General features: G+C 39.4%; 1 protein-coding gene across 4 annotated transcripts in view; it reads left to right on the top strand.

Moving 5' to 3' along the window:
• Positions 1–16,884, top strand: part of grb7 (growth factor receptor bound protein 7) — an 86,483-nt gene that overhangs the window by 25,652 nt on the left and 43,947 nt on the right. Inside the window, exon 1 of one of the 4 annotated variants that reach the window (XM_016994566.2) lies at positions 2,186–2,344. The exons of the other annotated variants lie outside the window; for them this stretch is intronic. The gene's annotated coding sequence lies outside the window, so the exon portion shown is untranslated. Of the gene's footprint in view, positions 1–2,185; positions 2,345–16,884 lie in introns of those variants that run through there. 4 annotated transcript variants of the gene reach the window in all.

Raw genomic sequence — 16,884 nt, 5'->3', positions numbered from 1 at the left:
CCAAGAGGAGGGGCTTAAAGAACTGGGCAAGTTTAGCCTGCAAAAGAGAAGGCTGAGAGGAGACATGATAGCCATATATAAATAGGTGAGGTGAAGTCATAGGGAGGAGGGAACAAGCTTGTTTTCTGCTGCCCTGGAGATTAGGATGTGGAACAATGGCTTTAAGCTACAGGAAAAGAGATTCCACCTGAATATTAAGAAGAACTTTCTCATTGTGAGAGCTGTTCAGCAGTGGAACTCTCTGCCTCGGAGTGTGGTGGAGGCTCCTTCTTTGGAGGCTTTTAAGCAGAGGCTGGATGGCCATCTGTCAGGGGTACTTTGAATGCAATTTTCCTGCTTCTTGGCAGGGGGTTGGACTGGATGGCTCATGAGGTCTCTTCCAACACTAGGATTCTATGATTCTATGCCATTCTGGCTCCTCCACATCTTTCTTTATTGGAGGGAAGCAATATACTCCTTTTGTCCCTTCTCTCTCCCCCCCCCCCCTTCCTATAACAGTCACACATTCCTTGACAGGTGTGTTTATATTTGAGTAAGGCTATTCTTGGCTGCTTTCAGAGCCATAGCTCTACAAAGAAAAGTGCATAACAGTAATACCGTCAAGCCAAATTTATAGTCATGGGTATTGGAAAGCCATTTCAAAACAAACCCAAAGCCACCTGGTTGCTGCCTCTAGAGAATGCAACATTAAAGAAATAGAATTTTAAGGTGTGTTTGATTATTTTAATTGGCCCAGCACAATTCATATGGAAGGGATTTCCATAGCGGAAAGTTCACCAGTGCAAAGGTCCTTTCTGTTTTGCCTGGCAAAACCAGAAGACATATATGTAGGAGATCTTAATATGAGCATTAGGGTATCTATACATTATGTACAAGTTGTCCTATATATAATGTTATCGCAAACAGTTTGGGACTTTAAAGGCTAATTCCATCATTTTTGATCTGGGCCAAAATGCTCTGGCAAAATGTGTAGATGTCAAGAATTTATGTTAAAACCAAATCTCTATCAGTACCTGAATGACCAAGTTATATAGCAATTGCAGTTTGCTCTTTTGGGGCAATCCCAAATTAGAGTGCATAGCAGTGATCCATCTTGAAGGTTACCAGTGTCCAAGGAGTGGCATCCATTCTAGATAGGACTGAAGGTGGCATATTGGTCTTGGTCAATCGATACTGCTTCTTCCTCCCAAATTGGTACAAGCCCAGATGCTTTCTTCCAAGCTGTTAACTTGATCCTTTGAGGTCCTTTTCTTTGGATTAATTTTCTTTTAAAAAAACTCACTGTGAGCATAGGAAGAAAGGCATTTTTGAAGAAGAATCATTTGTTGGACTAACTGGTGAGACTTCTCGGTATTATCTATTTCAACAAAGGACCACATGTTGGGGCACTTGGAGGAACTGAAGCCTTCAAAAGTTACCTTTCGAGTATCTCAAACAATCCCCTCCACCCAATATTTTCCAGCCAGCAGGACAACATGTTACCAGACTTGAAAACAACATATGGGGAAATCCATTGGCATAAAAGATCCAGGATACGGGAGAGGTAGATTTACAGAAGAAAGACCGAGTGTTCCTGTTCTGATTGTAAATAGGCTGATATGGTTGCTGAGAGGCGGTGATGGCCAAGGTTGGGTGGTAAATTCCATGGAAAAATAGAAATCCCACTGCTCCAAGTATTTTATATATTGCTGTATCTATAGTTCTTGCAGATAAAAGTTATAACTGTAAAAAATAGAATGATGATTTAAACATTTGATGAAAGAAAACATTCAATTAATGTGGTGTATTTGCATAATTAGAATGGAAACTAGAATAATTTTTCGAATTGAAAAAATGTGCACGCTTTGCAAAATTAGATGCCAAGAGTCAAAGAAATGGATTACGGCAATTCTAATCCTCCCTCTCACAGCATCATGGGGCAGATATCAAATTGTTAGGCTTCTCCTTGAGGCCTGGTTCTGCCCTTAATCCCAGATAAATGAAGAAGGCTGGTTTCCTTCAGCCATGGAAGACATGCACAGGCTCAGAGGCGTTGTCACCTACATTTTGACTCAAGCATTGCTGCCAAGGTCCAACCTGTGGGCTGCCAGTTGGATGCCGCCCAGATTTAGAAGGACATGAGTTCAAGGTTTGGGAGAGGGACAAAGTGTTCAGTTAATAAAACCCCAGGTGGAACCCAACTCCTGCCGACAGGTTTAATTAGTTAAGGCAGAACGTGGAGCAGGCTGAACCGGAGTCACCAAGGACAGCCTGACAAAGGGATCCCTTCTTTCTGAAGACTCCCTGAGTGTTGGGTGTCCGCTGTGGCCTTGTGAACTTCTGCCATTTCTGCTGCCCTGGTGAGGTAGGGTTAAACTTTAAAAATATTAACTGTACTATTAACTTGTCTGGATGACTCTCTAGAGGTTTAAAAAAAGAAGCAAAAATGTCAAGCTTGTAAAAATGCCATTAGGATCAACCCCATGGCACTGTATTGAGTGGGTTTTGCAAATCGTTATGCAACTGGCAACACATGGGTGTCAAGATTTTGGCTTTTGCTGCACAAGGTCCCAGGTTCAGTGCCCAGCACACTCAACTGAAAGACCTGCTTTGCCAGTTAGAGCAAATGAGCGGGTGCAAAGCATGGCCCCCAAAGGACCCCTTTGAGGCCTCCACCTCCTCCCTGAATTGTCCTTTTTCTGGTCCACAAAAGGGATGGATTTTCTCTGTTGGCAGCCTCTGGAACAGGCCGTTCTCACATTCTTACAGGATCTTATGTTATTAAAATCAAATATGACTATGCCCTCCAATTCTCTTGATGTGGACAATTGTCCTGTCTAGCATTTCCAGCTGCTTAAAAAAAATATTTTTTTCTCTCCTCCCCCTCACTTGCCCCCTTTACTCTCAACTTACTTCTGTTGCTTCAAACTGAGTTCATGGTGATAGTTTTTTGCATTCAATCAACTCAATGGGAGAGAGGGCGGAATCTTGCCCTTCCCTGTAAAATCAGGTAAAAGCAAACTGCTGTGACATCTCCTAGTTTGTGTGTTCTTCTCCATTAATAACCGTTGACAACCTCTGGTGTTGCTTGGCCACATTGTCTTGTTATAATCTCTGGAATGTTGGAAGCTCTGCAAAATGATATACAGACTTCTGACCACTTGTTTTACGTTCCTGCTTGTTTTTGTTTTGTGCATATTTTGGCAGTCCGTGCAGCCCTAGAATGACCCAGAATGAGAACATTAGACCCTGCACTTCCACATCCTTAGACTAGATAGTAGCCTAAAAGGTCCAATGACTTTGACCCAATATATTTGACTTAGACAGCAGGTTCATTTGAAATACAACCTACTGCCTAAAAGATACAATGTTTGGACTGGGCTATCAAAAGAATAATTCAGAATTTTGTATTTACCTTCCTCATACAAAAGTATAAAATATATTGAGCGATCGTTGTTGTTGCTGCTGCTATTGCTTTTTTTATCAACACTGTTAAGCAATAGGTTTCTGTCGTTCCCATTTTACAGGCGGGACACGTTTTATGACTAGTGTAATTCAAGTCTGGAATTATTTGGGATCCAAGTCCCATTCTCTCCCTCCAATATGGCCAACTTTGTCAGATTAATATGTGAAAACTGAAGGACCAATGGAATGGGTTTTTAATGCCTTGCAGTTACAACTTCCGACAGAAAAGCTTTTGTTCTTAAGTCATGTAATATTGGATGTGGATGTAATCAAACTCATGCTAAAGCACAGACTTCTGGAAATGGTTTCTAATTTGTTTCAATTTTCTATCACTAGTTTAGAAATAATTTCAGGTCAAGAAGAACAGTTTAAATCTTATATTAAGAAGAAGGTGCTGTCCATAATCTTTGGATGCATCTACACTGTAAAATTAATCCTGTTTGATACCACTTTAACTGCTGCAGCTCAATGCTATGGGATCTTGGGAGTTGTGGTTTGGTGAGGTAATAATAATAATAATAATAATAATAATAATAATAATAATACTTTATTTGTATTCTGTCCTATCTCTCAAAGGGAACTTAGGGAGGATTCGAGCATACATAAACACAAATTCAATGCCCAGAAACAACCATAACACAGATAAAGGCAAAGGCTTTCCCTTCCGGCTCTAAGGGGTGGTGCTCATCTCTGGCTCTGGGGATGGTGCTTGCTCATATCCATTTCTAAGCCGAAAAGCCTGTGTTGTCCATAGACACCTCCTAGGTCATGTTGCCGGCATAACTGCATAGAGTGCTGTTATCTTCCTGCCGAGGTGGTATCTATTGATCTACTCACATTTATATGTTTTCAAACTGCTAGGTTGGCAGAATCATAAAATGGCACATTGATAGTTTTGTTCAAAATCCTTTTTGAATTAATTTATTGACTTTGGTAATAGGACACAATATAAATCTGTGAATATATTGAAATATATCCTTGCAAGTTATACATGATATATTTTCATGGGCATTGCAAATGCTTTGATCTTTTTGGGTTTTTTATGCCGGCTACCCCGAATCATTGTGACATTCAGTATAGGTTTTGTTTCTTACTCCTGATTAATCCTAGGCTTAGACTAAGCTCTGATTCAAGGGAGTCCTTGAGACATCTTTCTTTGACAATCAGGCAGTGAGTTAAAGAGAATGGATTCTACGTCTTTGCCCTCCCTACTTTCCCCTCTCTTTTTTTGAAAATGTGGCTTCAACCTTGGCACCACATATGAGAATTCCAAGTGGCTTTTCTTTATCGCCAATCCTGAACAATTAGCAAAGCCCTGGAAACTTGGCATGAGGCGAACCCCCAGGGAGGCAGCTGACCTGAGATGCAACGTGTCCTGGAAAGGAAAACATGCCACATGCACGCACACGGACAGAGGAAAGATCACAAATAATAAATAAATGATTAATCCTTCGACTCAATGGTCAACTCTATTCATCCATCTAACGGTTTAAAGAGCAGGCTTCTTGGTACACCCTGCTCACCAGATAGGTTTATAAGAATATAATAGGTACAAATATAGGGCGGTGTTCTGTTAGTGACATGTGCAAGCAGAATAAAGCATTCGTCACAGTAGATTGGACAGCCATGGAAGCAGATTTGCCCATACAGCAACATTGCACATTTTGGTTTCACATGCTTATTGCAGATACGATAATGGCACTCAGTCATTGCTATGTGTTGTGCAGTGGTGCCACTCTGCAAGAGGGTTATGAAATGCTAATGTCATTTGCAGATACAGTAGAGTCTCACTTATCCAAGACTCACTTATCCAAGGTTCTAGATTATCCAATGCATTTTTGTAGTCAATGTTTTCAATATATCGTGATATTTCGGTGCTAAATTCGTAAATACAGCAATTACAACATAACATTACTGCGTATTCAACTACTTTTTCTGTCAAATTTGTTGTATAACATGATGTTTTGGTGCTTAATTTGTAAAATCATAACCTAATTTGATGTTTAATAGGCTTTTCCTTAATCTCTCCTTATTATCCAAGATATTCGCTTATCCAAGGTTCTGCTGGCCCGTTTTGCTTGGATAAGAGAGACTCTACTGTAACACTATGTAACATGATTTTTGTTCCTGCGTTACATTTATTTCCTAATTGGCTTTATCATTAAAAAATGGAAAAAGCTTATTAAACTACAAAAACTTTGTTTTTATGGGACATCCTGTAGCACATTTTGCTATAATTTTTCAATAAATATCTCAACCAATTCAACATAGTTTCCGGCAGCCACAAAAGCAAAGGTTCTGGAGTATAACCATTACTTTCAAAGTAAGTACCACACAATTAAACAGGAAATAACACTTTCAAAACAGGAACAGAAAATGTTTCAAATTTTGTAATATAGTGTAATGAATATATGCTGAAAATTGGGTTGCAACTAGAGAATGTTTGACTTAGACCTGCAGCTAAATCCACAAAAGTCCGAGGCCAATAATACACACACATCAATGTACTACATGTCCACATAGCTACATTAGTAAATTTATGTCATAAAGGAAACAAGCCAGTTTTTGTGACATTTGCCTTCCTGCTTAGCTGGAGACCATTCTTGATTTGCTATTGGACAAGTTGCACTCTATCAGGATGCATCTACACCAGTGGTACCCAACCAGTGGTCTGCAAGAACTAAAATATGGTCCGCAAAACATTAAAATTTTTAAAGTTTTATTCATGTTAATGAATCCGTTGCTACGCGGGTGACGCCGGCAATTAGGTGGTCGAGCAAGCTTGGAAGGCCGGGGGGAAAGCAAGCAATCAACGTCATGTGTCACGTACTCATGCCACCCAGCATCAGTTAGTCGCACACATTTTTTGTCTTGCTAAGCTGTGTCAGTGATTTTGTTTTGCTCTTCAGTTATTCAACGGCTCCAGTAGTTTTAATCACCGTTAGTCCTGAATATTAGTAACCCGTTTGGTACTAATGTTGGAGAAGTTGCAGAAGAAATCCAGGAAGAGCTCATTGAATTTCAAAATGATAGGAATCCGACTCCCTTGAGGAGTTTTGGTGTAAAAAAGCAATTTTTATACTAAAATTCAAGGAATCTCCTTGTGCTATCTTATGCTCTTCTCCACAACTTTTTTATGCGAACAAGGGTTTTCTGCTTTGCTGGTAATTAAAAACAAGTCCAGGAATGGATTGAAAGTAAGTGAGGATATGAGTATAACTTTGAGCAATAATATTAGCCCCATGATTACCCCACTTGCAAAGAAGATTAAAGCTCAAAAATCACATTGATGCAAACCAAATTTAATTTTCTATTTAAAATGTTCTTTTTATATTATAATAGTACTCTTAATTCATGTTACTATTAAATTTCATGAATATGTTAAAAGTTTTGATTAAAGTTTATTTTTAGATTAACACAGTTTATTATTCTTGAACCTTGTGGTCCCTGCCAACAACAAAAAGTGGTCCCTGGTAAAAAAAAAAGGTTGGGAACCACTGATCTACACTGTAGAATTGATACAGCTGACACCACTTTAACTGCTATGGCTCAATGCTATGGAATTTTTTAGAGTCCCCCCTTTTTATTGTGGAATATATATGTGTGTGTGTGTGTGTGTGTGTGTGTGTGTGTGTGTATACATACACACACCCATAGAGACATATAATCTTGATATTCCACAATCAAAATACAAGTATTATTCCCAATCCCGCCAGGAGATCTTTAGCCTTCTCTGCCAAAGAGTGCTGATGCCATATTCTCATGATTCTATAGCATTGAGCGAAGTGGAGTCAAACTGCATTAATTCTATGTGTAGATCAGTGGTTCCCAACCTTTGGGCCTCCAGGTGTTTTGGACTTCAGCTCCTACAGTTTTATAGTGTTTTCAGTGTTTTATTGTACAATGTTTTATGCTGATTTTATATTGGAAACCGCCCGGAGTCCCTTTCTGGAGAGGGGGCGGTATACAAATAAACTTTTACTCAGAGCCGGCCCTAGATATTTTTCAAGTGTAGGCGAACAGAATTTTGGTGCCCCCCCCCCCAAACCAATCACTGAAAAATAAAAGTGTTGGATAAGCGAAAATGTTGGATAATAAGGAAAGATAAAGGAAAAGCCTATTAAACATCAAATTACATTATGATTTTACAAATTAAGCACCAAAACATCATGTTTTACAACAAATCAATAGAAAAAGCAGTTCAATACATGGTAATGTTATGTAGGAATTACTATATTTGCGAATTTAGCACTAAACATTGAACAAGGATATAGGGCAGTGTGGACTTAGATAACCCAGATAGCCCTCAGTATTAAAAAAAACCCTCTAAAATCAGGACAATAAATAAAGAACAACACTCTGAAAACAGAAGAAATCCAGACAGTAAACAATCAGGGACAGCTAACTCCTCCCAAAAAAAGATTCTCCCAGGCAAGAAGAAGCCAGGCCTTGAAGCCACAGGGCCATTAAATGCTAATCAAGGTGATTAATTACAACATTCACACCTGCTTCAAAGAAAAGTTCTTTCTCCCACCCTGGACCTTCTACAGATATATAAACCCCACATACCTAGCTTCCAAGTTCCCACAGACCTCACAATTTCTTTTTTTAAAATAATTTTTATTATTTTTGCATACAGGTTTAAAATAGTGGGGTTCAAAATGGGAGAGGGAAGTAGGGGGTAGGGAGGAGGGAGTGGGGCTGGGAGAGAGGTTATAGAAGAGGGGGGAGGAAAAAGGGGAAAGGAGGAGAAACAAAAGCAAAGGGTGTGGGTTTTAGGAGGGTGGGAGGGGGGAGGGGGCTAGAGACTGGCCCGGGAGAGTCGGTTGAGTCTTTGGATGTCAGAGAGTAGTCCCCTTGTTGTGTCGGCTAGTCCATGGGTAACTGTCCATTTGGGTGGGTGGGGGGGGTCCGTTTGCCTCCTGAAGCGACATGTTGTGTTGCTAGATTTGTATATTTCTGTTTGTTCTTATGGAATTTCTTCGAGGTATGTCCGTCTTTTCCTTATGTATTCTTCAAATATTGACCAGTCGGTTTCTTTTATTGGTTGTCCATGGTGTTCCTTCATCAGGAAGGTTAGTCTGTCCATGGTCTTTATTTCCCATACTTTTAATAACCATTGATTGATTGAAGGGATCTGGTTTGTTCTCCATAGTTTGGCGAAGGCAATCCTGGCTCCTATAACCAGATAGTTTAGAATTTTTTCCTCATCTGTGTTCAATTTCAAATTGTTAAGGCCCAATAGGTATAGTTCTGGTCTCATATGTAGTTTCTTTCCCATTATTTTTACACATTCTTCATGGATTTTTTTCCAGTACCTCTTTGTTTCGGGACGGGACCACCACATGTGGTAGAAACTGCCCTCATTCACCTGGCACTTCCAACATTTTATTTGAATATTTTTGTTGTAATGGCTTATTTTTTTGGAGTGATGTACCACCTGTAAATCATTTTGTATTGATTTTCTTTTAAGTCGGTTGCATATGTGTGTTTTATATTTTTCTTCCAGATTGATTCCCATTCCTCATATCTTATAGGCCTTCCTATGTCTTTGGACCATTGCACCATGCTTCCCTTAATTTGTTCTTCCTCGGTATTCCACTCCAAGAGTTTCTTATATATCTTCGTAATTAATTTGTTTTCAGACTCTAGAATTTTGTCCCATTCTGAGTCTTTCTTCATGAAGCCGTCTTGTTTATCCTTAATATATTCTTCCTTTATTTGCCTGTAGTGGATCCATGATAAGTGACCGAATGATTTCAATACTTCTTCTTGTGATTTTAGTACGTATTCATTTTCTTGACTTGTGAGGACATCTTTGTATGTGGGCCAGTTTATGTTGCTTTGGATACTCTTCTGAGTTATTGCTAATGGTGATAGCCACATTGGAGTTTTGGTGAACATTCTTATTTTATATTTCTCCCATATGTTGTTTAGTGAAGTTCTTATTATATGGTTTCTGAATATTTTCTTATCATTTTTGTCTGCTTTGTGCCATATATATAAATGCCAGTCGGCTTTTAGGTCGAAACCTTCTAGATTTAAGATTTTCTTGTTCTTTAGAAATAGCCAGTCTTTGATCCAAGTTAAGGCACAAGATTCGTAGACCTCACAATTTCTGAAGGCCCCGAAGGTGGGCTCCCGTGGTGCAAAGGTGGGTCTGCGCCGTCCGGAAAGCCCAGCACGGGCACCGGGAGGCCCAGTGTGGCTACAGGAAGGCCCAAAAGAGAAAAAGGTGGAGAGTGGTGCCCTCCTCCCAGGACGATGGCGCCCCTGGGATGATGGCGCCACAGGCAAGTGCCTAGTTCGCCTTATGGTTGGACCGCCTCTGCTTTTACTTACTTATTCACTACAGTTCCTAATAGTTGGTAAACTGTCTAGGATTTCTGGGAGTTGAAGTCCAAAACACATGGAGGTCCAAAGGTGGGGAACCACTGGTGTAGATGTACTCTCAGCCTCAGAGAAAGGCAGTTGGAAACCTCTTCTGAACAAAGAAAACTTGTGATATTGGCCAGAAGCCAATATAATAGGCATCCACACAAATGATTATTTCAGTGCCCAATCTGACCATGAAGTGAAATGACATGGGTTAAAGTGAGCCAGGAATATGGTCAAACTGCCATGGTTCTTTTATCCAAAAATTTAACCAGGATTTTGTCATTTATACTGCCTTTTTATCAGTCGGGTCAAGGCAGCAACCATGACTGTTTTCCTCTATTTTTATATTCACAATCACTCTTGGCTAAGATGACAGAGTGAATGCTGGATCTCCCAGGTCCTAGTTCAGCATTATAATCCTTTCATTCTATTTGTTTGTTTACTTTTTTAGTTGATAGTCTACTTTTATGGGAGGAATTGTGCTCATTTGACCAGCAGTGGAAAATTCTAATAAAAGCAAAGACAAATAATAAAAGCAAAATTTAAAAAGCTCTCACCATTCAGTAAATAGTATTGTTCCCAAGCAAGTGTGACTGTGCTAGCTCAGAGATGCTGGGAGCTATAGTACCCCTCCCCCATCCAAATGTGTAAGCTATTTGGTTTTCCATTTCTAGTAATTTTCTGGCATGGCAGAATGAGATGTATAATCCAATCCTATAAATATTTGTTATTATTGTTGTTGAAAGTAAATCCCAATGATTTCCAATGAGACTTTGTGCCTAAACAGGTATATCTAGAATTACAGCCTTGTATCCTCCCTCTTGTTGGGGGGGGGGGGGGGATAACAGCTTATGCTGTCGTCAAAGTTAAAAGTCCCATTTATTTTGGCTTTCTACCAGTTCTGTTGTCATAGCTTCTTCCAAAGCAGCCTGGGAATTATAAACTGATGCAACTGCAGAATGTTTTCTCTCATAGAAACTTTTCTCCAGTTTATAAAACTATGGTTCCCCAGAAAAAGAACTAACTTTTGTCATGCAGATAACATCCAGTTTTCCATTTCTGTCACTGACTGACACAATTGCCCATCTAGAATACTGTGTCCGGACAGAATTTTTTATTTAAAAGAAGTTCCAACAGTTTTATGATACCTTAGTGACAGTCACATTTAATGTGATGTAAACTAACTTTTCCTTTCCAAATGCTTTGGACCACATGTCCCATCATCCCTGGCTGATTTTGCCAATAATAGTGAATGATAATGGAAGTGGAAGCCTTGAAACTTCTGGAGGACACCAAGACAGGCATAAGCTTTCATTGGCTGAATATATTTTTTAGACTTTAGGGCACCACCAAAGTCTTTTGTTGGTGCTAATGCAATAACCAAACTTCACAGTTACCACTCTGGAAATTTTTACAAGGACATTAAATAAGTATTATTTACATGACTAGCTTAATGTTTACCCAGCTACAACTGCTGCCTTTCAGGCGGAGCAGGAAGTTTCAGAAGTTCGGTTAATTTGATTACAGATCGTGAGGCTTGGACTGATCCCATTCAGGTCACAAACGTTTCTCTGGAAATAAAATTTGCCGTGAGAAATTTGTGGGAATGGAAACGCTGGAAGTGAGCATTCGTGCTCTAATAATTCTCCCGTATTACATCTTGAGAGAAAAAGAATCGCTTTAGGAAATGGAATTTCACTTGGAGTTCTGGCAGCTTGGATGCCTTGGGCTAGATCATCTCATTATTGCATGCTGCTCAATCTCTTATGAATTGGTCTCTGAATGCCAAGGGCCACATGTATCCTCAGAGCTATTTTTATGCCCTCCAGTGCTTTGCTAAGGGATCAGATTCACATTCTCTCAGCCTCAAAAGAAGGCAAAAGAAAACGCCACTGGAATACCACAAAATAGGGTCACCATAAATCAGAAACAATTTGAAAGCATATGACAAATATGGTTCCTAAGGATATTTACCTATAGCCTGGCTGCTGGTTGCTTTAAGGTTGGTGGATTGTTGAATTTGCTTCTGCTTTTAGTGTGACCCTTAAAGGAATTATCCAAGATACAGTATTGTATCCTCCAAATAAGTTCAACATGTCATGCATCTCCCTCCAAGTTCATAGATTCACTACTGTCATGGGAACTACCAGCCATTGCTGGTTATATGTACACGTCAATTTTCTCCAAATCTGGCACTCTATCAATGTGTAAGACTACAACTCCCATGAACTCAACCAACAGGATGGATGTTGTAGCTCAAGAGATCTGGATACCAAAACGGGGGAGACCTATATATGTAACGCTTTAAAGAGCAGGCTAAGCAATAGTGAATTAAAATATTAATTAATTAGTTATTATATTTATATTCTACCTTTCCGTCCAATAATTCAGTGGCTAACAACTGTAAAGTTCAAATAAGACTAATATAACATCATGCAACAAAATTAAAAAAAAATCTGTTCCTGCTTTGAAAGTGTTATTTCCTGTTTAATTGTGTGGCACTTACTTTGGAAATAGTTGTTATACTCCAGAAACTTTGTTTTTGTGGCTGCCGCAAACTATGTTGAATTAGTCGAAACTTTGTATAGCAAAATGTGCTATAGGATGTCCCACAAAAATAACGTTTTTGCAGTTTAATAAACCTTTTGCATGTTTTTATGATAGAACCAATTAGGAAATGACATTTACAACCTAGAAACAAAAATTGTATTACATAGTGATAATTGAAACATAAAACTAGATTTAACACAGGTTAAAACGCTTTGATTTAAGAAGCAACCAAAATGCCAAAGTCCTGTCTGAGTAAAATCAAATCAGTTAAAGGACTATGGAATGGGGAAATTTATAAGGAATTTCTGAGCCCGCGATCAACCTTTGAGAAGTATCTGTGTTGCATTCCCATCAGATGTGACCCTGAGAGGGTTGGGACAGAAGAGCTTAAAATCCTGGGCAGGTTTACAAAGGAGAGTGGAGTCTTTCAAAGCACTTGGCCACAATTTATAGAGGACTTCATAAATAAAAAATCAATAGCCAAAGAAACAGTAGTAGTGACCAAGGAATCATATGCCCCCTGTAGCAGGTCCAAATCAACAATCTGTCTCTACAGCATTTTGAACCAGAGGAAATTTTCAAGCACTTTTCAATGGGATCCCTATGCAGATCATGATAATTCAGGTGGGATGTTAGTTTTTTTGCCAAAAGGTGTTTGTGGTCTAAATATTGGCAGGGGAAGGATAAATAAGAGGCAAAGCAACGAGGTAATGATATGTGGGCATGTGGTCACATTAGATGTCCATTAGAGGAGAGACATACACAGGAAACCACAAATTGCAAGAACCAGTAGGGAAAATTAAGGCTGTGGCAATCATTTTTTCATTATGTTTTTGTATTCCACTCTGCTTCAACTTTCCTTAGTGGCAGGAACTCTGTAACCTTATGGGTCTGCAAGGTCTATCATTCCTAGACAGCCCAGCTAATGGCGAGAAATGCTAAGAGTGTCAGTTCACTAGAATCAGGAGGGCTTTATAGTGCCTACTCCTGCCTTACGTAGGCGAAAATGCTCCACTTGCAGCTTCCATCTATAGGACTTTAAATTTCTTGCTCTTTTTACCCTTCATTGATTGTGCCTCAAATTGCTTTTGCTTGGTTTGGTATTGTGAAAGATGGGCTGGGCTCAGAGCTCACATCTCCGTGTTTGAGCCTGACCCTTGCACTGATTTTGGGGCTGCTCTATTGCTGCCATCCTAATCCCAAGATGCCGTGTTGGCAGGCTCTGGTGTGTTCTATGGCCAAGATGCAAAGAAGTAGGAAAAATCCCTTGGGAATACAGTAAAAAGAGCCCTGAAAAATCTGTTTCTGCTTATTAGTTCCCTTACTCAGACCTGATTAGCGGCTCCCATGTCAGTGGTAATCCTCTCTAGATTTCATCAGAACTTTAAAGGAATTGTCTAGGGTGCTGAACCTGTCTAGGGTCACTGATATCGAAGCCACCAACCAGCACTGTACTATATTTCCAAGGATTCATAAAGGAGGAACTGTACTACCAGACATCTGAAAATGACTAGAACCAAGCTACAGTTTCTGTTCACTTTGCTACTCTAATTTCTGTCATGAACAAAAGTCGTTAGGTGTTTTAACTGCAATTTTTAAAAAGTAACCCTCCATCTTTTTCTCCAAAGCAATTAAAGGGATTAATTTTGAGGTGCTTAACAGAGAGACAAGCTGCTTTGGATCTATTTGGGGAGAAAGTGGGGATTGAATCAAATCTCTCCACCAAGACATCTGAATGCTACAACCACGGAATTGTGCAAGTCATATTTGGATCTAACAATCTAAAAACTGTACACTACCTTCAGAATTTGTAAAATGATTGCAGCTATCAGAATCCCATAGCCAGCCTGGCCAGTGACTGAAAGATCAAAATATGTGCAATGCATGTAGTCTAGTTACCTTGTTTCTGAGCAGGTGGTTCTGAAGGCTTTTATAAGCAAAAACGTAAGACACAATTGGAGTAGACCTACTGAATCAAAAATAATTTAAGCCAACAGTCTAAACACCATTTACAGTAGAGTCTCACTTATCCAACATAAACGGGCCGGCAGAATGTTGGATAAGTGAATATGTTGGATAACAAGGAGAGATTAAAGAGAAGCCTATTAAACATCAAATTAGGTTATGATTTTACAAAGTAAGCACCAAAATATCATGTTATACAACAAATTTGACAGAAAAAGTAGTTCAATAGGCAGTAATGCTACGTAGTAATTACTGTATTTACGAATTTAGCACCAAAATATCACGATGTATTGAAAACATTGACTACAAAAATGCGTTGGATAATCCAGAACATTGGATAAGCAAATGTTGGATAAGTGAGACTCTACTGTATTTGATATAGTGTATCCAGTCATATTTCACAATAGATTCTATCATGAGATGGATTCTAGAAGTGCTCAAAAGCTGGTTTGAAGTTGATCTGAACTTCCAGAACTGATCTGTCAGAGAACCTTTCTCTTCTGTTTCATCACCTGGTTGCTCTTCTCTTTGCTTCTTGGCTCTGCTGCCCACATATACAAAATCACCACCACCTTCTCTCTGGTACCATAACATTTACCACCTCCTTCATTGCTTTTAAATTCAAAACCTATTGTGCCTTCGTCTTGGACATTGAAATCTGTAAGTCAAGTGTGTGAATGAGGGCAAAGGGACTTGCAGAGCAAACCTAACTCTGAGATCCATTGGTTGGAGGTCATTAGGTCGGAGTGGAAGTGTCCCTCCAACAATGGAGAGGAGGTCCACTACTGAGGGCACATCTACCCCAACAGCCACCAGAATGTTCACAGAAAGCCCAGTCAGCCTAGATGTGACATCAGGAATGTTTCCACTAGTGGTAGGTCCCCAAATTGGCATTCAGCAGGTAGGTTGGAGGTGGCCTTCAATGTTGTGGATGCAAGCCCCTTTCTTCCCCTGAGAAGCCTAGGATCTGGGCCCTCAACATAAAGCTGGTATACCTTTTTTTCCTTTCTACTGAAGCTGCACAAGTGGCATGCGGAAATCTTTAAAGTTGAAGAAAAAGTACATATGATTTTCCCGCCACCTTTTCTGGCTGACATGAATTGAAGCTACTTTTAAAGTGGCAGATAATGCTCCTTTACTTCCAACTGCAGTTTAGGAATGCTCTTCTTTGCTGCAATCCTGTGCACACTTACCTTCAAATCATTTCCACTCAGTAGGTTTACTTTTAAGTACAGTAGAGTCTCACTTATCCAACATAAACGGGCCAGCAGAACATTGGATAAGCGAATATGTTGGATAATAAGGAGGGATTAAGGAAAAGCCTATTACACATCAAATTAGGTTATGATTTTACAAATTAAGCACCAAAACATCATGTTTAACAACAAATTTGACAGTTCAATATGCAGTAATGCTATGTAGTAATTACTGTATTTATGAATTTAGCACCAAAATATCATGATGTATTGAAAACATTGAATACGAAAATGCGTTGGATAATCCAGAACGTTGGATAAGTGAGACTCTACTGTATATGCATAGACTTGCGGTGTTAATTTGTATGTCTGGTTGCATTTTTATGCGACTTTTAAGTTAACTCCAGCTTTTAACAAGCTTTTGGGAAGGTTTTCTTGGCAAGATTTATTCAGAGAAAGCTTTCCATTGCTTTCTTAGAAAAAGAATATTCCTGTACTTGGCCAAAGTATTTCAGTGAGTTTCTATATCTGAACAGGGTTCTAAATCCAAATCTCCCAGGGTCTTAAACCAACACTAAAACCATTATGCCTTTCTTTCTGCCTCTTACCCAAGCATATAATTTGCTTTTTTATAATATATCATTTACATGTAAATACTTCGGCACCCACTGTTCATGGTACCCAGAGTGTTAGTGATTAGCACGCTGGGCTTTGCAATAGGGAGGCATCTGATCCCAGGTTCATCTCTGGCATGAGCAAGCCTTTCTCTTAATCCCACATTTGTAACCTGGTGATAATAATGCCGACCTGACTTAGGATAGAGCTACTAATTAGCTGAGGAATCATGCTTTACCAAATACATGTCTGACTAGTAATACTAATGGGGAAACATTTGCAGAGAAGAACAGGTGAGAAGGAGAGAAGATACTTAAAATGTCTTTTGCTCTTGTTCCTCATTTATGCATCGTCATCATTACATACACACCTTATTTCTGATCTGGGGTGGTCGGTGAAATGGACAGAAAAATGAGTTGGTGGGATAGGAGGAATGGAGGAAATATCAGGAATGCTCTTTCTTGCACTGATTCTCTCTTACAAACATGTTCCAACTGTGTTAACACCAATATTTCTATACAAATACAGTGTGTCTTGATCTTGGAAGTTAAGCAGGATCAAGACTTGGATGGGAGACCACCAATGAATAGTAAGTGCAGTAGCCTAGTTAATCCTCGGATGGAAGACCACCAGCAAGTACCAAATCCTATAGGTCATGATTTAGAGAAGGGAATTGGCAACTACCTCTGAGTATTCCTTGCCTAAGAAAACCCTATCAAATTAATGAGGTTGCCAT

The sequence above is a fragment of the Anolis carolinensis genome, chromosome 6 (assembly GCF_035594765.1).
Source record: "Anolis carolinensis isolate JA03-04 chromosome 6, rAnoCar3.1.pri, whole genome shotgun sequence".
Taxonomy (NCBI): Eukaryota; Metazoa; Chordata; class Lepidosauria; order Squamata; family Dactyloidae; genus Anolis; species Anolis carolinensis.
The sequence above is the reverse complement of the archived record's forward strand: the minus strand, read 5'-3'. Positions and strand labels throughout refer to the sequence as shown.